The following is a 22,836-nucleotide window of genomic DNA, read 5'->3' on the forward strand; positions in this document are numbered from 1 at the left end:
CCGTACAGACAGCACCCATAATCGGGATTGAACCCAGTTCTCTGACGCTGTAAGCGCTGTAAGGAAGCTACTCTACTGCTGCGCCACTGTACCGCCAGAGTTCCAGAGCTTGTTAGAGCTGAAACTTTGCTGGTGCTTCCTTCAGGGGCCAGAGCACCTCTTGCTTCTGCTTTGTGTTTTGCAACACAGGAGTCAGAGCTGAGCAGGAGGTTAGACTCCAACACAACGTGAAGGATACTCCAGAGCTCCAGAGCCAGAGCTCCCAGGTGTTGAAATGAGGGCCCATTCATTTGATTAAAATGAAAGCACAAATAAGTGTTTCTTCTTAATTTTACCTGGTTGTAATGTTTTTAATAGTTTTTTTGCCTTTTAAATGTGTTTTAGGTAAATATATTGTTCTTAATTATTTGAATACGTTAAAAAAAAAATTGTATTTAAATTGGTTTAGATTTTTCAGTTCTACTTCTAGAGATGTAGCGTGGAAACAGACCCTTCGGCCCATCGAGAACAATGCTGACCTGTTCACACTAGGTCTATGTCATCCCTCTTTTTCATCCACTTTTACAGAGGCCAATTAATTTACAAACCTGCGCATCTTTGGGAGGTTGGAGGAAACTGGAGCACCCAGAGGTAAACCGTGCAGTCCCAAGGAGAATGAGCAAACTCCACACAGACAGCACCTGAAGTCAGGATTGAACACAATTCCTCGGGGCTGCGTGGCAGCAGCTCTACCAGCTGTGCCACTGTGCGGCCCGAATTATCATCACATACTGAGATTCAGTGGAAAGCTGTTGTTTGCATGCTATCCAATCTATCACCTAATGTAAAGGAGGATAGCAAAAGTTTTTTTAGGTACGTGAAGAGGAAAAAAATAGTCAAGGCAAATGTGGGTCCCTTGAAGACAGAAGCAGGGGAATTTATTATGGGGAACAAAGAAATGGCAGACGAGTTAAACCGTTACTTTGGATCTGTCTTCACTGAGGAAGATACACACAATCTCCCAAATGTTCTAGGGGCCGGAGAACCTAGGGTGATGGAGGAACTGAAGGAAATCCACATTAGGCAGGAAATGGTTTTGGGTAGACTGATGGGACTGAAGGCTGATAAATCCCCAGGGCCTGATGGTCTGCATCCCAGAGTACTTAAGGAGGTGGCTCTAGAAATAGTGGAAGCATTGGAGATCATTTTTCAATGTTCTATAGATTCAGGATCAGTTCCTGTGGATTGGAGGATAGCAAATGTTATCCCACTTTTTAAGAAAGGAGGGAGAGAGAAAACGGGGAATTATAGACCAGTTAGTCTGACATCAGTGGTGGGGAAGATGCTGGAGTCAATTATAAAAGACGAAATTGCTGAGCATTTGGATAGCAGTAACGGGATCATTCCGAGTCAGCATGGATTTACGAAGGGGAAATCATGCTTGACAAATCTACTGGAATTTTTTGAGGATGTAACTAGGAAAATTGACAAGGGAGAGTCAGTGGATGTGGTGTACCTCGACTTTCAGAAAGCCTTCGACAAGGTCCCACATAGGAGATTAGTGGGCAAAATTAGGGCACATGGTATTGGGGGTAGGGTACTGACATGGATAGAAAATTGGTTGACAGACAGAAAGCAAAGAGTGGGGATAAATGGGTCCCTTTCGGAATGGCAGGCAGTGACCAGTGGGGTACCGCAAGGTTCGGTGCTGGGACCCCAGCTATTTACGATATACATTAATGACTTAGACGAAGGGATTAAAAGTACCATTAGCAAATTTGCAGATGATACTAAGTTGGGGGGTAGTGTGAATTGTGAGGAAGATGCAATAAGGCTGCAGGGTGACTTGGACAGGTTGTGTGAGTGGGCGGATACATGGCAGATGCAGTTTAATGTAGATAAGTGTGAGGTTATTCACTTTGGAAGTAAGAATAGAAAGGCAGATTATTATCTGAATGGTGTCAAGTTAGGAGGAGGGGGAGTTCAACGAGATCTGGGTGTCCTAGTGCATCAGTCAATGAAAGGAAGCATGCAGGTACAGCAGGCAGTGAAGAAAGCCAATGGAATGTTGGCCTTCGTAACAAGAGGAGTTGAGTATAGGAGCAAAGAGGTCCTTCTACAGTTGTACCGGGCCCTGGTGAGACCGCACCTGGAGTACTGTGTGCAGTTTTGGTCTCCAAATTTGAGGAAGGATATTCTTGCTATGGAGGGCGTGCAGCGTAGGTTCACTAGGTTAATTCCCGGAATGGCGGGACTGTCGTATGTTGAAAGGCTGGAGCGATTGGGCTTGTATACACTGGAATTTAGAAGGATGAGGGGGGATCTTATTGAAACATATAAGATAATTAGGGGATTGGACACATTAGAGGCAGATAACATGTTCCCAATGTTAGGGGAGTCCAGAACAAGGGGCCACAGTTTGAGAATAAGGGGTAGGCCATTTAGAACGGAGATGAGGAAGAACTTTTTCAGTCAGAGGGTGGTGAAGGTGTGGAATTCTCTGCCTCAGAAGGCAGTGGAGGCCAGTTCGTTGGATGCTTTCAAGAGAGAGCTGGATAGAGCTCTTGAGGATAGCGGAGTGAGGGGGTATGGGGAGAAGGCAGGAACGGGGTACTGATTGAGTGATCAGCCATGATCGCATTGAATGGCGGTGCTGGCTCGAAGGGCTGAATGGCCTACTCCTGCACCTATTGTCTATTGTCTATTGTACTATACATAAGTACAATCAAGCCATGCATAGATGCAACAAGTAGAACACAGAGAAAAATACCAGAGTGTAGAATATAGTTTCTTAGCATTGTAGTATCAAAGCTCCAGAGGAAAATTTTAATGTCTGTAATGCGGTAGTTAAAGGTTTCAATTCCCGTACCAGGAGTCGAACCCAGGCCATCTGTATGAAAATATTGGAGATGAGTAACCATATATGGGATTAATTATTTACTTTTGAACAGAAGCGATCTGCCAAAAATCCAAAAGGGCTTTGTGGGATGGGGCAGAACTTTGGGGCCCAATCTCTGTTCAAGGGCCACTCTGTCTGTGGGGCCACCACAGATTGTGTTTACTGACAAAGCCATCATTTTATTGTCCCTCTCTAATCAACCTTGCACCCAGAGTAGACCACCTTCTCAACTCACTGCGGTTCTCCAACTGAAAGCACTTGCAATGCCGAAGTTCAGCTTAGGTTCAGCACCCTTCTTTTATCCATGTCAGATGCATCCTTCAATGGAGGTGCTCAATTGGAACAATGCAGGTCTGAGAAAATGTGCAACACAGGGAAAAGATTTGGGGCGAGCTCCAGGAGCATAAATCATTTACATGTATGCACAAATTTCTGAAAAACATGCATTGAATTTTAAATCTCCCATCTGACAGAAACTGTGCTTTGCTTTCTTCGCTTATTACTTATATCCAAGTTAAAATGAAGCCAATTACTATTTTGTCATGGTGTGGAATAATGATGGACTCATAGCAATATTAAAGGAGGTTATTCAACACTGATTCAGAGCACTATCATATTCCCCACTATTGCCCTGTGACCTATTCTCCTCAACTTCTGATTTACTTTCCCAAATTCTACCACTCACCTACATACTTGATATAATTTACAGTGGCCAATTAATCTATCAATTCATATGCCCTTGGATGTGGGGGGGAAAAAATCGGAGATGTTAGGGCATCTCACACATTCACAGGGCGGAGAGCAAACATCACACAGGTAGCACCGATGATCAGGTCTGAACCTGGGTTGTTGAAGCTGAGAGGCCGTAGCTCTGTTAGCTGGACCAATGTGCCCCATGTTTAGGAAGGAACTGCAGATGCTGGTTTATACCTCAGTTATACACAAAATGCTGGAGTAACTCAGCAGGTCAGGCAGTATCTCCTGAGAAAAGAAATAAGTGAAGTTTCAGGTCGGAACCCTTCTTCAGACGTGTTGGATTGCCCCTATTCTACTGGAAATAGTTGATAACAATCCCAAACTATTGATAAGGAATTGTACTGTCTCAGCTCCATGATCTCATTGGCATCCATCGATCGAGCCATGATGTGAATGGTGTGACCTGCAACTCTAGACTTAGTCCATGGTTTGAGTTTCCAAGTCCCAATTCAGAAGTTTGAGCACAACAACTGTGGTGGGTGTTTCAGTGCAATAACAAGGAGGTTCTGCACTGTGGGTGGTGCTGCAGTAGAAATGTTTTGGTGCATGAAAGAGTATTTGAAATGAATGGTGCATGTAGACCAAGAACCGTTCCTTTTGAGGTACTAGTGTTGCAAAATTCTACAGCACACAACGTTTCATGCAATATAGGATTCACTTTGCACAGTTAATACCCTGAAAGCACAGAGAGGAAGACAGGCAGATCAAAGATACAAATGGAAATAAATGGAGCAGGGGTGGTCATATAGGCCCAAAGATGAGGATTAAGGCATCATTCAGTGTGGGACTATGAAGGGAATACTGAAACATCTGGTGATCAAGGTATCCAATCAACATCTGGCTGGAAGTGGGGGAGGGGTCAAGTTCATGATCAGATTGTGCAGTCAGGGACGGATTTGCAATCTTGGGAGGTGAAGGTAACATTTTAAGGTGGTGGGGTGGGTTTTATGGAGAGATAGAGTGGAAATGTTCTGCATTCCCAAAGAAGAGCAATTACAAAGAGTACATATTTCACTTAAAGATAGCCTGTTTCCCTTTCAGATATGTCTCCTCTAATTAAGGTAAAAGTGGGGCGTGCACATCCTGTGAAAGGTTTCTGCACCAGGCCAGGCCTTCTTGGAGGCTTCCACCCGATAAGCATGGACTCTGAGTAAGATTTAATGCTTTGAAGAAGTCTCCAATTTTGGAGACACAAGTGAATGCAATCTTGAGCTAAAAAAAACAAATTGCTGAAGAAACTCAGCAGGTCAGGCAACATGTGATGGGAAAAGAATGCTGAGTTTAGTTTAGTTTAGTTAGAGATACAGCACGGAAACAGACCCTTTGGCCCACCTGAGTCCGCACCGACCAGCAATCCCCGCACATTAACACTACCCTACACACACTACGGACAGTTTACATTCATACCGAGTCAATTAAACTACAAACATGTACGTCTTTGGAGTGTGGGAGGAAACTGAAGATCTCGGAGAAAACCCATGCGGTTACGAGGAGAACATACAACTCCATACAGACACCACCCGTAGTCGGGATCGAACCCGCGTCTCTGGCGCTGAAAGCGATGTAACACAGCAACTCTACCGCTGCGCCACCATGCCGCCCTTAACGTTGTTTTGGGTTTGAATAAAAATTCCTAACCCGAAACATCATCAGCTCGATTCTCTCAACAGATGCTGACTGGCCCACTGAATTTATCGAGCAGTTATTTTTTTGCTCAGGTCTCCAATTTTCTTTTCGAAACATTTTTACAAACTCAATTTATAAACCTTGGCACTATCGACAATTCTTTCAATGCCACATTCCAGCTTCTATAAAATCATTTAGTTATTACGAAACATTTCTCTTAATGAGAAAATGTGTTGTTTTGTTCTTCATCACATTGATGATTCATTCTTCCTGTTGAATTATTGAATTTACTAGCTGCTAAAATTCATTGACAACTGAGATTATGATGACTTCCTATTCCATTGAATCAGAAATGGCTAAGGCAACTATTATTGATGTAAGTTACAACAATGTTTTTTCCAGATATAATGTCTTTTACACAAACAAAAAAGACAGCTGATTAAGGATTATTTCATATTCTTTCTTGGAAATACATTTTTCAACTAGTAGATTTTGGCGGTGAAGAAATGACAGCAAAATTATGTAATTTTTCAATGTATCTTTCAAATTACCGTGCCCATTACTTATCCTCCTTTATGGACTGTCTTAAGTCTTCCTCACTCAATAACGGTGTCGGCCATTTGACATACTCTGCCTAAATTTAGATTCAATGATTGATTTGCATTGCTGTCATGTTCACAGAGACACAAGAGACTGCAGATGCTGGAATCCAGAGTTAAAAACAAAGTGCTGGAGCAACTCAGCATGTCAGGCAGCATCTGTGGAGTGAAATGGGCAGCTGATATTACAAGTCACGCTTCAGACAGAAGGGTCTCAACCCAAAGCATCAACTGTCATTCTCATGCATTCTGTTGAGCCTAGTGACCTTAATCTTTACAATCTTTTTCAATTGAAAATAAAATCGTAAGTGGTATATATATGGACTGGCCATTAATATGACATCGCGACTTATCATATCACTGAAAGGGAAAATTACTTTACCGTTGCCCAGACAAAAATCAGAAGAGAAAGGGTACGGGATTGGAGTCACTGTGACTCCACTTTCGAGGAAGTGAAGGCCTATGAGGGCAAACATGCCAACTGTCTTCTTCACATCCCTTTTCCACCTGTGTCATCATTTAGTGAACTATAAATGGACACCCCAAGTTCCCTCTGTTCATCAACACTCAAGGCCCCTCCCATTCATTGTATATATCCCACCTGCATTGGACGATCCTTTACATCACACTTTTCTGGGCTAAGTACAATATGGTGGACAGGAGGGTACGAGGGGGATTTCTCTTGTGTTTGTTGGTCTTAAGGATTATGTATAGAAGGTCAATTATTTTGCACTGGGGAATTTTATTTTGCAGCCTTCCAAAGGAAATTATCTCTTCATTGAGCCCCTTAGGTCGATGTAGCCAATGTTTTCTCCCACTGCATAGTTGTGAGATAAGATTGTACATATCAAGGAGGGACTTCTTCGTGATAGACTTCCTTATCCTGCGGCTTCACTTGATCCTGTTGCTCTCCAAGCTCTGCCTCAGGGCCCTCGGGCTACAAGGTTTCTTGCAGTTCTTCATACACCAACAGCCGGTGAGTTTGCACAGCATCCCGGCAGGCCACAGCGGCAGACGCCTCCTGGAAGACAGCGGAGAATCCGAGGCCGAACCCTCGCGGGTTAGGAGCCCTTGGCCGACGGAATCCATGGAGTCCTGCGGGTCAGGGGGGGGGACAGCGGTGGTTTCCACAAATCAGAACCGGCACTGATGTCTTAGATTCAGTTGGGTTCTTTAGTTTATTGTCACGTGTACCAAGGTACAGTGAAAAACTTTTCTTGCGTGCTATCCAGTCAGCAGAAAGGTAATACATGATTACAATCGAGCCATTTACAATATATAGATACATAATAAGGGAATAACATTTAGTGTAAGGTAAAGCCAGTAAAGTCCGATCAAGGATAGTCCGAGGGTCACCAATGAGGTAGATAGTAGTTCAGCATTGCTCTTCGTTTGTGGTAGGTTGGTTCAGTTGCCTGATAACAGCTGGGTAGAAACTGACCCTGAATCTGGAGGTGTGCGTTTTCACACTTCTATACCTTTTGCCTGATGGGAGAGAGGAGGTGTGGCCAGAATGTGACTTATCCCTGATTATGCTGCTACCCTTGCCAAGGCAATGTGTGGTATAAATGGAGTCAATAGAAAGGAGGATGGTTTGTGTGATAGTCTGGGCTGCATCCACAATTCGCTGCAATTTCTTGCAGACTTAGATGGAGCTATTTCCAAACCAAGCTGTGATGCATCCTGATAAAATGCTTTCTATTGTGCATCTGTAGATGTTGGTGAAAGTTGTAGGGGATATGCCGAACTTCCTAATCCTTCTAAGGAAGTAGAGGCGTTTGTGTGCTTTCTTGGTCGTTGCTTCAATATGGGTGGTCCAAGAGAAGTTGTTGGTGATAAAAACTATTTAAGCTATCTTTAATTTTATCAATGGGGTTTGAGATAGACTGGTAGGTCATAAGGTCATAAGGAATAGGAGTAGAATTAGGCCATTTGGCCCATCAAGTCTACTCCGTCATTCAATCGTGGCTGATCTATCTCTCCCTCCTAACCCCATTCTCCTGCCTTCTCCCCATAACCTCCTACACCTGTACTAATCAAGAATCTATCTCTCGCTGCCTTAAAAATATTCACTGACTTGGCCTTCACAGCCTTCTGTGGCAAAGAATTCCACAGATTCACCACTCTCTGACTAAAGAAATTTCTCCTCATCTCCTTCCTAAAAGAATGTCCTTTAATTCTGAGGCTATGACCTCTAGTCCTATACTCTCCCACTGGTGGAAACATCCTTTCCACATCCATATTTGTGATATTGACTCCTAGGAACTTGAAATTTTCCACCATCTCTACTTCGGCACTGTGAATTCCAACTGGGGTATGTGTACCACTTTGCTTCCTGAAGTCGATCACTATCTCCCTTGTCTTGCTGACATTGAGAGAAAGATTGGTGTCTCGACACCAGGTCACGAGGATCTCGATCTCATTCCTATTTTGAGGAAAGGTGGAGCCCACAATGGTCCATTGTCGGCTGTGGAAGGGGTGATAACAAAGGGATACGAGCAGTAAAACTAGCAGGACGAGTAGACTGGCGGAGGGACGGAGAGAGAGGGATTGCAAGGGTTGCTTGAAATGAGAGAAATCAATATTCATACCACTGGGTTGGTCTGCCCAAGCAAAATATGAGGTGGTGTTCCTCCAATTTGTGTGTGGTGTCACTCTGACAGTGGAGGAATCCCAGGACAGGAATGTCAGGATCTGTGCTTCTAGATCCACATCATGGAGAACTCTTTGGCATGTGAGCTCTGCACGTTGTTGCCAATGCTCAAAGGAAGACACCAATCCCAGTGCTAGGATGTAACCTGTGCCTCATGAAACTTAAAGTAGATGATCTAATTTAGATCAGGGTGCTTGCTCACTCCGATGAAACATTAAGCAGCAAAATGAGAGACATGGCAGAGATCTGTTCCAGCTGCTTGGAAATATGCTGTGCAAAGGGAGCGGAGAGTTAAAGTAACCATCACCTCCACTAAATGCACAAAGTCCAGGCATGAGATCATTTTGAAGTGTCTTCCAGCAGACCTTGCAGATATCAGTGATGACAGTCTTGGAAAACCGAACCCTGCTCTAACTTCAAGTAACGCTCTCTCTCACTAGTTTACTGTCATCCTGTGGAGTTCCTCTGTCTGTATAACTCGTTTTCGCCTATTGTGTGCCCCGCATTTCCTTGATTATCTTTGCTTTTTGCATTTGGTCCATTCATTTCTCCGAAGTACCGTCCATATCTCTCGTTCCCTTTCCCCTGACTCTCAGTCAGAAAAAAGGGTCTCAACCCAAAATGTCACCTATTCCTTCTCTCCAGAGATGCTGCCTGGCCCGTTGAGTTACTCCCGCCTTTTGTGTCTGCCTCCTGCAAATACATTGTTCATCAAAGATCACCAGAGAGACATTATATCTCTGAAGACTCTGCAGAGGAAGCTCTTCGCTGTTGGGCATGCTGCTCTGCTCTCCAGTTCTGAAATCACTGACCACCCAGCGTGTACTGCCATTGGCATAATGACATCTCCAATAATGGAAGGCTGACAGCTGACCACTGAGGCACCCATTGAATAAATATCACCACTCTAAATGCTGGAAAATTCTTCCCAGTTATATTTAAGACTAACAAGTTGAAGGTGTTTAAGCAACCTGGTCGAGTCTCACATTGTCACTGGAGTGTCCTTTGAATGGCAAAAAAAAAGCAAGAAAGGCTGTGTGATGTGCTTGTAGTTCTACTGGGTCTGTTCTCCGACAGATGCCTTTTTGGTGCTTTATGAAGACACAATACGAGAAGCATCGAAAAATGATGCCCGTTTACACAGCACTTTATCATGATCTCAGAACATCCCAAACACTATAAAAAACAATGGATTACAGAAACTACTATTACATAAGGCAATCTAACTGCCAAAATTCACACATCTTAGTTCCAGAAACAACAAATGAGGTAACTGAGAGATGAATGCTGGGCAAGACACCAAGAGAACTCCTGCTACTCTTAAAATCCTGCCAAGGAATTGTTTACATTCATCTCAAACTCTGGAGAAGGGATTCCACTCAAAATCTATCATGCAAAAGAGTGAGCCAAGACTCTGTCTTTGGCTCCTCAACAGGGATAGAAATGTTAAATTTGTTCCCTCACAACTAATTGAACCCAGCCAACAAGCAATTGTCCAAAATATCCATGTCACCTGTTGTCATGCTATGAGCAATGTTAAATTTCAATCATCTCCTAATTTTTATTTCTGATGACAAAGCTTTGAACTCATTTATTTTACCAATGGTGGCTTAAGTACCGAGCACCAGGTTACCCTCCTCAGTTCATCTCCCCATTGAGACTGAATTCCTCTCACAAAGTTACCATATTATCACTTCTTCAAGAAAACAAAAAAATTGATCAGGGAGAATCTTCCTTTATTAAATCCATAGTAACTGCCAGTAACTAAATCACAGATGAATTTCTAGTTTGCTCCCGGTAATTGATACATTATTTTGTACAGAATGGAAGTAAGGCTAATGTATTATTGTGTAAACCATGTCAGAAGAGGCAAGATTGTGGTTGAATTTATTACCAAGGGAATATATAAACAGATTGTAATTTTAATCTTTGTGTATTGTTGTTTATTATCCAATAGGCCTGATAAATGTAAGTTTTCTCTTAATCAAAGAATCATTTATTTCCGATATTCCTTTGGTCAGTTGTAAAATTGCACAAAGTGAAGATGGTGATCTTGATTTTCAAATGAAGTATTACATAGTTAAAGTGTAATAATTGTTCTTGCTAGGGTACAATAAATAACTCATTATTTCAAAGAGCAAATTAAAAGGGAAAAGCATAAGTAGCTCAGTTATTTAACCATGTAATGACTTTTTTAACCTATTATTAATCACTTTCTGTGATGAAATTTGTGAATTATAGGTTGGTGCTTAGGGATTTAAAGGCAATTGCCCAGACCAGCATTTTGCATGGAGATCAAATAGGTTCACTCCACAAAAAGCACATTCAAAACTGTAAACATTCATAAAGGATGTTTTTTGTTTTAAGTATGTGATTTTTTTAATTGTTCATGGTACTGGTGAAGCCATACCTAAGAGTACTATGCACAGTTTTGGTTGCCTTATATAAGAAATAATTTACTGGCATTGAGGGATTCACAAGGTAAAATTGGGGGTTGAGGGGGTTGTCCACTCACAAGTAGGTAAAGAAACCAGATCTATAGTTTGGAAGAATGAGAGATGATCATATTGAAGCACAGGAGATCCTGAAGGAACATAACAGGACAGTTATCAAAATGTTTCCACAGAGAATCTCAAGCAAGGCTACATAGTTATAAGATTATGATGTGGTCATTTAAAGCTGAGGGTTGTAGAGGCTAGCTCAATGAGGTTATTTAAAGAGGGAATAAACTTGTGGTAGATCAGGGAATTGAGAACTTTGGGGAACTGGCACAGAAGAGGAGATGAGACCTGGGACAGATTAGCCATGATCATTAGAAATGAAGGGTTGGCTAGAGAGGGTGAGTGGCTACTCTTGCTAATATTTTATTTTGTTCTTATGTGGTATGGGAATAGCTTCAACATTGAGACTGAGAATCAATTCAGCTCAAATGGGTTGCGCATGACATTAGGATGATTCATTACCAAAGGTACTGTTTTCATGAGAACCCAATGAATGAATCAACAAATTAAGCCAGGCAGCACCATTTCTACTAAGCCACAATGAAAATTATTTTTAAAAATCACAACATGGTCATTGTCCCATACGATCTGGATTTCAGGGTCTAACTACTTGAAACGCAAAGCATTAACAGCAGATATAACAATTAGGAAGACTAAAGGCACGTGGCATGGTGGGGAAGTTTAGATGCAACTTTATAGGGTACTATTGAGACTGCACTTGGTTCTGCATTCAGTTTTGATTATTTTTAAAGAAAGATAAAATTGCTTGAGAGGTAGTGGAAAAAAAAATTCATTCGGTTGATTCCAGGATTATACCTGCAAAACCTGGCTTACACATGTTCTCCAAGGATGCTGTCTGACCAGCTGAGTCACTCCCGCCCTTTGTGTCTTTTCCTGGATTAAAGGACTTGGTGCATCAGAAAGGACGAGCAGGTTGGATGCACGTTAATTGGAATTTGGAAGAATGGAAGGCGATTATATCAAAACATATAGGTTTCTGTGGAAGGTTGAAAGATGAACGCTGAGGGAATGTCTACCTCTAGCCATCTTAGGTAAAATTATGGTGTGCATTTTCAATATAATACATAGTCTATTTCATATGGAGATGAAAAAGAACTACTTCCTTCTGTGGGTCATGAACCTTTTGAATTCTTTACCCTGTGGAGATGAAGTCATTGAATAAACACCAAGGCAGCGATTACCAGACATTTAAAATACAAGGCTGTTGATGAATATGAGCAGGAAAATGGATTTGGAGCAAAGATTACACCATACATCACTTCATTGAATGATGGACCAGGCTCAAGGAGTCAATTGGTCTAATTCTGCTCCTGTTTATTAATGTGAAGCAGGGCCACTGGTAGAGACCATTCTGAAAGGAAATGATGTATTTCAAACTGAGGTGCCATGCATGTGGATGCACGCAGCATCCAAGCGTCCTTCTATTTCCAAGAACAATGTTAGGTGAGTCAATCTGAATTACTAGGGCACTAATCAACTATGAACGCATGCTCCCTTTTTAGGGACTATTAACCAGCAGGAGCAGGTTGTGTTATTATTAACACTTGTTACCAAAAGTGCAAAAGTGATTCATTGTCAGATTTTAGTTTAGTTTAGTTTAGAGTTTAGAGATACAGCGCAGAATGCGCTGTAGGAGCAAAGAGGTCCTTCTACAGTTGTACCGGGCCCTGGTGAGACCGCACCTGGAGTACTGTGTGCAGTTTTGGTCTCCAAATTTGAGGAAGGATATTCTTGCTATTGAGGGCGTGCAGCGTAGGTTCACTAGGTTAATTCCCGGAATGGCAGGACTGTCGTATGTTGAAAGGCTGGAGCAATTAGGCTTGTATACACTGGAATTTAGAAGGATGAGGGGGGATCTTATTGAAACATATAAGATAATTAGGGGATTGGACACGTTAGAGGCAGAAAACATGTTCCCAATTATTAAAATTTTATTAAGCAGACTCATGGTCCATTAGAATACACATACAGCACACAGTATATACATATAAAATTAAATTAAATTAGAAAAGGCAACAATACCAATGTTTCCACATAGGTGACAGGTATCTCACGGCACTGAAACCAGGATTTACCAGCAGCACAATGATGGAATGTTGGGGGAGTCCAGAACAAGGGGCCACAGTTTAAGAATAAGGGGTAGGCCATTTAGAACGGAGATGAGGAAGAACTTTTTCAGTCAGAGAGTGGTGAAGGTGTGGAATTCTCTGCCTCAGAAGGCAGTGGAGGCCAGTTCGTTGGATGTTTTCAAGAGAGAGCTGGATAGAGCTCTTAAGGATAGCGGAGTGAGGGGGTATGGGGAGAAGGCAGGAACGGGGTACTGATTGAGAGTGATCAGCCATGATCGCATTGAATGGCGGTGCTGGCTCGAAGGGCTGAATGGCCTACTCCTGCACCTATTGTCTATTGTCTATTGAAACAGGCCCTTCGGGGCACCGTCCGATCCGACCAGCGATCCCTGCACATTAACGCTATCCTACACACACCAGGGACAATTTGCACTTATACCAAGCCAATTAACCAACAAACCTGTACGTCTTTGCAGTGTGGGAGGAAACCGAAGATCTCAGAGAAAACCTACACGGTCACAGGGAGAATATACAAACTCCATACAGGTAGCACCCGTAATTTGGATCAAAACTGGTTCTCCGGTGCTACAAGCGCTGCAAGGCAGCAACTCTACCGCTGCGCCATAAATAATTTAATGGCGCATAAACGCCCCTTAAAATAATTTAAGGATTTTTTTTTTCTTCTCATGACATGGGCATTGTTATAGATTCTGCAAAGGTACGGATGCATCTTCATGTTACTCCTCTGCTGTACTGAAAAGTTGGTATTGAGGGATTAAGTAGAGCTTTCCATCTTTCTAAGCTCAGTGATAATGAAGCTGATGTATCCACACCAGCACACAATAGACAATAGACAATAGGTGCAGGAGTAGGCCATTCAGCCCTTCGAGCCAGCACCGCCATTCAATGCGATCATGGCTGGGGGTGAGGGGGGGGGGGGGTGGGGGGGGGGGGGGACACGAATTCATAAATAATAGTTTTCCCATGGCATTTTGCACATAATTGAGTATTTTTAATTTGAAACTAAGTTTACCACAGAAAGAGAATGGGTTCCTTACAAAATACTCTGCAGTGATTTTACAAACTAGATTATATAAAAATGAATTAGAAATGTTGCTGTCATTAAAATTCACATAAGAATCTCATAACCAGGAAATCAAAAATTAATTAAGGCACTGCATGACCATGCAATCAAATGAGTAACTTAAAATTAGTAAATAGATCACCAACACAGCAGTGCTTTTCTATGAATAAAATTTAGTGAGGCTAAACTGTGAGGTGTTACAGATGATTAATTCAAATAATCAGAGGCTGTGCCTGCAGATCATTTCACATTTGCTGATATGTCAACATTAAATTCCCAGTGTTTCCTGTAAAACATAACCATGAAGTGGCTGTGCTGTTATAATTACTATTTACAAACCAAAAGTCAGCTTATGCATATGTGCTTGCTTTAATAATCATGGAAGACTTTTGAAGTAATTAAAGGTAAACTACCAATTAAATATTGAATGCTACAGGTTATTCACGACTGTAAATTTATATATTTTCACCAATAATATCTTTACATTCAGACAAGCAAATTAGGAGTAGGCCACTTAGTCCCTTGAGCACTTAGTAAGGATGTGGCTGTAACCTCAACTCTGTATTCAAGTCCATGTACTTCAACCTTCCAGCACCTTGTTTGTCCAGAATCTATTTAACTCTGTCTTGAAATTATTCAACGTTTTTATTTCCTCTGCTCTTTCTTGAGACTTAGAAATAGATTTCTTAAATGGGCTACCGCATTTTACAACAGAGATTCCCAGTTCTACATTCTCCCAGAAGAGGAAACATGCTCTCCAGATAACCCTGCTAACACCCCTCAGAATGTTATATGTTTCCATCAAGTTTCTTCACCTTTCCAAACTCCCCTGGATTCAAGCCTTGCCATTCCAACCTTTCCAATATGCCCATTACTACATACTCTAAATTTCTCCCAATAGATTAATAATCTTCCTTCAATAAGGAAACCAATATTGTTAAAAATAATCTACGTGTGTCTTCAGAATTTTGGAGCTGTGCAATTTGTTACAATTTAAACAATGATTTTTTTCTTAATTACTCTTGCCAAATGGAACAATTATGTTTTGCTCATTTGTCATGTCTTTGACCACTCACATAACTGATCCAATTCCACTGTACCCCCTTTAAGTGTCCTTCACAACTTAACTTCCTACCTGCCTTTGTTTCATCAGCAATCATACGTAATTAATGTCTTAATTCAATTCATTTACATAAATTTTTGTGCATTCCACCTATCCCCTTCAATTGACTTTTTCTTTAGATTTTGCAGAAATAGATAATCAGATAAGATCAGTTAAAAGCAGTCATACAAAGGAAGCAGATAGACTATAAACAGGCTTCTCAATCAGTGAAGTACAGGGATTGGGGGAATATTCAATCGTTCACAAGAAAACTGAAAGTGTTGTTTTACTGTTGGTATCTTATTAACCAAGGCATAGTATTAACATATCATTTCTCAATTTATGGACTAACTAGCATTAACAAGTCTGATGACTGGTCACATAACGGAATTTTAAAAATTTATGTCAGAATATAATTTATATATCTAGATATTTCCATTATTTCTACTTAATTTTTATCTTATATCATGAATAATAGAAACACTAAAATACACCATACACTGCTATCCAATAACTAAAAAGTAACGACCTCCTCCATATATACATGAATAATATATATCATACACACAAATAATTCTATTTCTTATTATTTAATACGATATAATAATGCAACCTGCATTATAAATCAATTGTTATTCATGAAAATTAATCCTTCCCTTATATTCTGATCCTAAATCTATTTTAGCAATACATATCATTACAATGTCGTGAACAAAATTTAACACCATCACAACAACACTACAACCCACAAGTTAGTGTGACTGTAAAATAATACATTTGTATCAATTGTGGGATTCTGGCTAGAAATGCCAACTATTCGAGTACTATTTTGTATTAAATTACAGAAAATTGTGGATGCAGCCCAGACCATCACACAAACCACCTTCTTTCCATTGACTGCATCTGCACTTCACGCTGCCTCGACAGGGCCACCAGCATAATCAAGAAGGACACTTCGGATCATCTGCCCACTTAAGAACTTGTCTAATCTTGTGTTCCTTTGCTAAACAAAGTGGGTGTAATCTACAACTTTCCTGTTGGGTAAATCAGGTTAAAATTATCTAAATTCTGACTGCTCCAACAGCTACATGTAGAATACAGAAGTAACTGACTTAGATACAAAGCACATGAAAATAAGCAAATAATTATGAATGTAAGGAGAACAGTAGCAGTGGCAAAATATGCAGGTAACAGGTATTTTGCACTAGAGGCACTTCCACTCCCACCTCGCCCCTTCACCCAACTACCTGGACTTGAGGAATATCAGAACGTCAGAGCCATTTCACCCAATGAACATTTGAAATTTGATGTGCAGGCTCGAGGTTGCAACATATCTGCAGCAAAGGTCAGAAACGAACCGAGAACATCGAGGCTGTGAGACAGCTGCATTCCCTGCAACATTGTGTCACCCAGGTTAAATGTGAGGTAGCTTTGTATCAGCTCAGTTAAAACATACCGCACCTCAGTGAAAGGCCTGGATAGAGTGGATGTGGAGAGGATGTTTCCACTGGTGGGAAAGTTTAGGATCAGAGGGCACAGCCTCAGAATAAAAGGACATACCTTTAGAAAGGAGATAAGGAGGAATTTCTTTAGTCAGACGGTGGTGAATCTGTGGAATTCATTGCCACAGACGGCTGTGGAGGCCAAGTCATTGGGTATTTTTAAGACGGAGATGGACAGATTCTCGATTATTAAGGGTGTCAGGGGTTACGGGGAGAAGGCAGGAGTTTGGTGTTGAGAGGGAAAGATAGATCAGCCATGATTGAATGATGAACTAGACTCAATTGACGGAATTCTTCTCCTATGACATGAACATTGTATATCATCTTATATCATCTGTTGCAGATCAACAAAAAGCATACAACATCCTGCTGGCAGTCAAAGTGACAGGAACAATCATTGGTTTCCTTAATGTTTCTTTCTTTACTCCCGTGCAAGAACACAGTCATGAAATTTGCTTCTTTTAGATGTTGGACAGAGAGGTTGATTGTCTTAACCAGATGTCTGCCACAATTAAGGCTTGTGCAAACACATAAAGAACAACGGGTATTAAAACTAATGAATTTGAATGTGGTTTGAAGAAACGTGCAGTTTTATGCTGCAGAATACCTCTAAAACAACACGTTACCATCTCTTATACTCTGGAAAATGTCAAACTTATTAAATGTCAAACATATATATATAGATACACCGATCAGTCAAAACATTATGACCACTGACAGGAAAGTGAATAACATTGGTTATCTTGTTACAATGGCACTGTCAAGGGGTGGGATATATTAGGCAGCATGTGAACAGTCAGTTCTTGAAGTTGATGTGTTGGATGCAGGAGAAATGGGCAGGAGTAAAGACCTGAGCGACATTGACAAGGGCCAAATTGTTATGGCCAGACGACTGGGTCAGAACATCTCTGAAACGGCAAGGCTTTTGGAGTGCTCCCGGTCAGCAGTGGTGAGTACCGACCGACAGTGGTCTGAGGAGGGACAAACCACAAACCGGCGACAGGGTGTTGGGCGCCCAAGGCTCATCGAGGCACGAGGGCAACAAAGACTATCTCTATTTCTGGTCTGAACCGACAGAAGGTCCACCGTGGCACAAGTCACGGAAATTTTTTATGGTGGTCACGGGAGGAATGTGTCACAATACACAGTGCATCACACCCTGCTGCATATGGGGCTGCACACGGAGGACCAACAGCATATTAGACAGGTGGTCATAATGTTTTGGCTCATCAGATCATAATGTTTTGGCTGATCGGTGTATATACATATATATATAAACAAAATGAGAGTTTTAGTAATATAATAGATATTGTCTGATGACCCAAAATGTCACCTGTTCATTCCCTCTTCAGATGCTGCCTGTCCCACTGAGTTCCTCCAGCACTTTGCTCAAGATTCAGCCATCGGCAGTTCCTTGTGTTCCATATACAGATGCTCCTCAACTTACGATGGGGTTACGTTCTGATAAACCCATTGTAAATCGAAAATATCGTGTCGAAAATGCATTTAATATACCTAACCTACCAAACATCATCGCCAACTAACCTACGGTTTCAACTGAATGTTTAGTTTAGATTAGTTTAGTTAAGAGATACAAAGCAGAAATAGACCCTTTCGGCCCACCAGGTCCACGCTGACCAGCGATCCCCGCAGATTAACACTATCCTGTACCCACTGGGGACAATTTTTACATTTACCAAGCCAATTAACCTACAAACCTGTATGTCATTGGAGTGTGAGAGGAAACCGAAGATCTCAGAGAAAATCCACGCAGGTCACGGGGAGAACGTACAAATTCCGTATAGACAGCACCCGTAGTCGAGATCGAACCCGGGTCCCCGGCGCTGCGTTCGCTGTAAGGCTGCAACTCTACCGTGCCAAATGTGTATCGCTTTTGCAGCCGAAAATTCGTAAGTTGAAGCTTCGTAAGTCGCGGAGCATCTGTATTTATGATGTTTAGTCTTTACAGGCTATTTAGGATTCATAGTATATTTCATTTGTATGTAAAAATTACTTACTCACTTCCATAAATGTTATGTAAGGAATATACATCGGCATTCATCTCCAATCAAGAGTGCTAAATGTTTGAAAAGTAGATAATCCATTGTTTAATAATGTCAAAGTTCATCACTTTCAAATGTTCTATTTAATGTCCAGTGCATTGTATGCTAACACTGAAATTTATTTCATTAAAGTAATTGGAATGAATATTGCAGTCAGTCTGCTGATATGACCACAGAATGCATTTAGCACTATTGACTTGGGATGAATCTTTTCGCAATTATCTGCTAGATAATAATATCTCAGGGTGTCTGAAGCTGTTGCTAGCTTAGCTCCAGGTTCAGTAAGCAAATTACTACAAATAGAGTAATTGCCAATGTGTGAATATGCATCAATGCCAAGGGAAAGGTACACAGATGTTGTTGCTATTTAACTGCACAGGTAATTGTTTGCTTACAAAAATTGAAAACGTTATGCTTGAGATACAGGAGTCTTGGTGAAAAATAAGATGAGAATGTGATTGGCCCTCAGCTTCCATAGAAATATTAGTTGGTTTAATTTCAGACAATTTATTTTGCCAACCAGGAGCCTGGATGCTTTACCTCACAGCTGAAATGCCTGGAGATTTTATGCTCAGCATTCCTGCATTTAATTGAACAATGCCGGTGCAGGAATTATAGGTTAAATTACTCGAAATGGAGGTTTAGAAGCAGGACCCAGAAAGAAACACAAGTGGATAGTGACAGGATAGCAAGCACTTTCTGAGCTGAGGAGTCCACCACCAGCATGCGCTGGACAATTTAACACTGTGGGCTACAATGGTGCTTGTGGCAGTTCTAATGCAACTGCAACAGACCATATTCAAGGCCTGGAGGAAGTTTGAGCTCCCTGTACCAATAGCTAGGCAGATAGCCTACTCCTAAGGACTCCTAGATTAAGGAGTCCTATCACATGACCTCATGACCCTAGGAACCATGGGTGCCAGCTTGAAAAGGACCGTCTGTAATGTTCTGTACCACTGACTGTCCCTCCACCTATCTTAACATCATCTGCAAACTTGGCCACAAGCCTTCAATCCCCTCAATCAAATCATTAATATTTATTGTTGGGCATTAAATGGCCCAACAACCTCCTTGCAAATTTCACTTTGACATGGCTCACATTTATCCAACAAATGATGCCTCGGTCTTGCAACACTTGTTTCTTCCATTCCATTCCCAGCCTAAACGAGAGATTATAGGATAATCTGACATTTGTTATTAACTTGCGAAAAGCAGGACCAAGGAAATATGGAATGAGTTGTCAATTAAAGTATCTGAACTATTGAATTAATATCCGGGGTTCAACCTCTCCCAGCCTCACCCAATGGCCATCATTATGTTGCATAATTCACTGCTGCGCTCTCCTCCAAATCATTTGTGACCTGCATGCAGTGTGCATTGGCCCACTGTGCAGCTGTCAGTGTGCAGCCATGCACCTTGCAGTGACTTGGAGCCACTCGCAAAACAGGAGACCTTCAGCCGAAGGTAGACACAAAATGTTGGAGTAACTCAGCGGGACAGACAGCATCTCTGGAGAGAAGGAATGGGTGTTGTTTTGGGTCTAGACCCTTCTTCAGCCAGTTGATCATATTGAGTGTGTCCCATAGGCACAGGAAAGCACACCATCGCCCCACCACCTTGATTTCCCTTCTTCGAGCCGTTATCATTATTTTCCCTGAGTCCATCACATCCATGTCTTTCTCCATTGTCAATACACGCATGAAATATTCATTTAGGACCTTGCCCGTCTCCTGCGGCTCCACACTTTAACAATCTTGTTGATCTATAAAGGGCCCTATTTTCTCCTTAGTAACTCTTTTTGACCTTGAAATACTTGAAATTCTCTTTACCTTATCTGTCAATGCCATCCATGTCCCATTTTCACTCCTGATTTCCCTCTTACATGTACTCCTACACCCCCTACACCTCACAGGATTCATCTGATCCCTGCTGATTATTCCTAACATATGCCACCTTCCTTTTCGTGAGCAGAACCTCAATATCTCTTGTCATCCAGAGTTCCCTACTACCTGCCAACTTTGCCTTTCACTCTTAACAGGAACTTGATGGCCCTGAACTCTCGCTCCCTCACATGTAAAAGCCTCCCACAGATGTCCCTTTACCTGCAAACAGCCTCTCCCAAGCAACATTTAAAATTGGCCTTGCCCCCAAGTTTAGATCTTCAACGTTTGGAGTTATCTAACCCTATCCTTTTCCATCCATATTTTAAAGCTGATAGAATTATGGTCACTGGTCACAGTGACCTACTATGTTCTTATGTTCTTTTATCCCATCTGCCACAGCAGAGTGAGAACTCCCGGCTGTCTCAGTGCATAGCCCAGCAAAATCACACTGCATGTTGCCAGCAACAAGATGTTTGCTGTGTAACGGCTACAAAACATTTAGGTTCATGTTGTTCATTTACCAGAAACAGTTTCAAACTTTCTCAGATGAGCGAGGTACACTTTTCGTCAAATGGAAGAGGCCATTAAGGGATAAGACTCATGCATATTCCACTGCCACATCATTGAGCAAACCATGTGACAACTGCTGTCAGATGCTATCATTTACCTAAAGATTTTCTTTCATCAGCTTTCCATGACATAAAGAGAAATCTAGCACAATCCAGTGAATGAGTAAAAAGAAACTATTTAAGCTGGATTGCCTTTTACCTGAATGTCATCAATCTTGGGCTGCATATAGTGCGGCTCAAATACAAAGTAGATAATCCATTGTTTAATAATGTCAAAGTTCATCACTTTCAAATCAGGCAGCTGCACAATTATACACCATTTTTTGTCTAAAGTGTCTGTTACAATTTACTTTGAATGCAAGGATTCTTGTCCAATTTGCCATTTGAATTTAAGAAACATTCTGATATCAGCCAAATCTCTGTTTTATTTAGTATAATGTCAGATATTTAAGCTAAATCAGATTTGAAGAATTAGTTTTGTCCAGCTGTGTCTCTGGGAAATCCCTACTCTTTTATGGCAGTGGACACCATTACAAATTGGCTGCACAGTCAGAATCTGACAGCTATTCAATGACAAACATCTGTCCCCAATGGTTCTTTTTTTGTTTCATAACCTTTTATTCAGAAACTGTTAGAATGAATCCAGATCTGTCACTGGAAGTACATTGAGGCATCCAGATGGCTGGCTTCATGGGGCCAGAGTTACTGGCAGCAATATGACTGCACTTTATTAAAGACTTTCAAAGATTTTGAACTTCCACTCTTGAATGAAGCAAGTCATCAATTGCCTCGAGTGGCTCCACAAACTATTAGTTTGCTTGAAGGTTTGCCGGCTGGTTCCAATTGTTCAGCATCCTGCCCAAGAATATGTTGGCCCATATTAAGGTCATAAGGTCATAAGAAATAGGAGTAGAATTAGGCCATTTGGCACATCATGTTTACTCCGCTATTCAATCATGGCTGATCTATCTCTCCCTCCTAACCTCACTCTCCTGTCTTCTCCCCATAACCTCTGACACCTGTACTAATCAAGAATCTATCTGCCTTAAAAATAGCCACTGACTTGGCCTCTAAGGCCTTCTGTGGCAAAGAATTCCAGATTCACCCCACTCTGACTAAAGAAATTTCTCCTTATCTCCTAAAAGAATGTTCTTTAATTCTGAGGCTGTGACCTCTAGTCCTAGACTATCTCAGTAATGGAAACATCCTCTCCACATCCACTCTATCCATGCCTTTCACTATTCTGTATCTTTCAATGAGGTCCCCCTCATTCTTCTAATCTCGTCAATTTGTATTACCATTTTTGGAAAAAGGTATTTCGATAAATATGACTTTTATGTCTTGTTGTTTACTGATCTCAATTTCTTAATTATACTTTTGGGCTCAAATCCGTGACTTGCATCATGCATTGCCAGATATTCACAGACAAGTTTTGGGTCTATTCAAAGACAGATATTGCAATCAGACAATAGGTTATGTGCTAACAGGGGATACATAGAAACATAGAAACATAGACAAATAGGTACAGGA

The sequence above is a fragment of the Rhinoraja longicauda genome, chromosome 4 (assembly GCF_053455715.1).
Source record: "Rhinoraja longicauda isolate Sanriku21f chromosome 4, sRhiLon1.1, whole genome shotgun sequence".
NCBI lineage: Eukaryota > Metazoa > Chordata > Chondrichthyes > Rajiformes > Arhynchobatidae > Rhinoraja > Rhinoraja longicauda.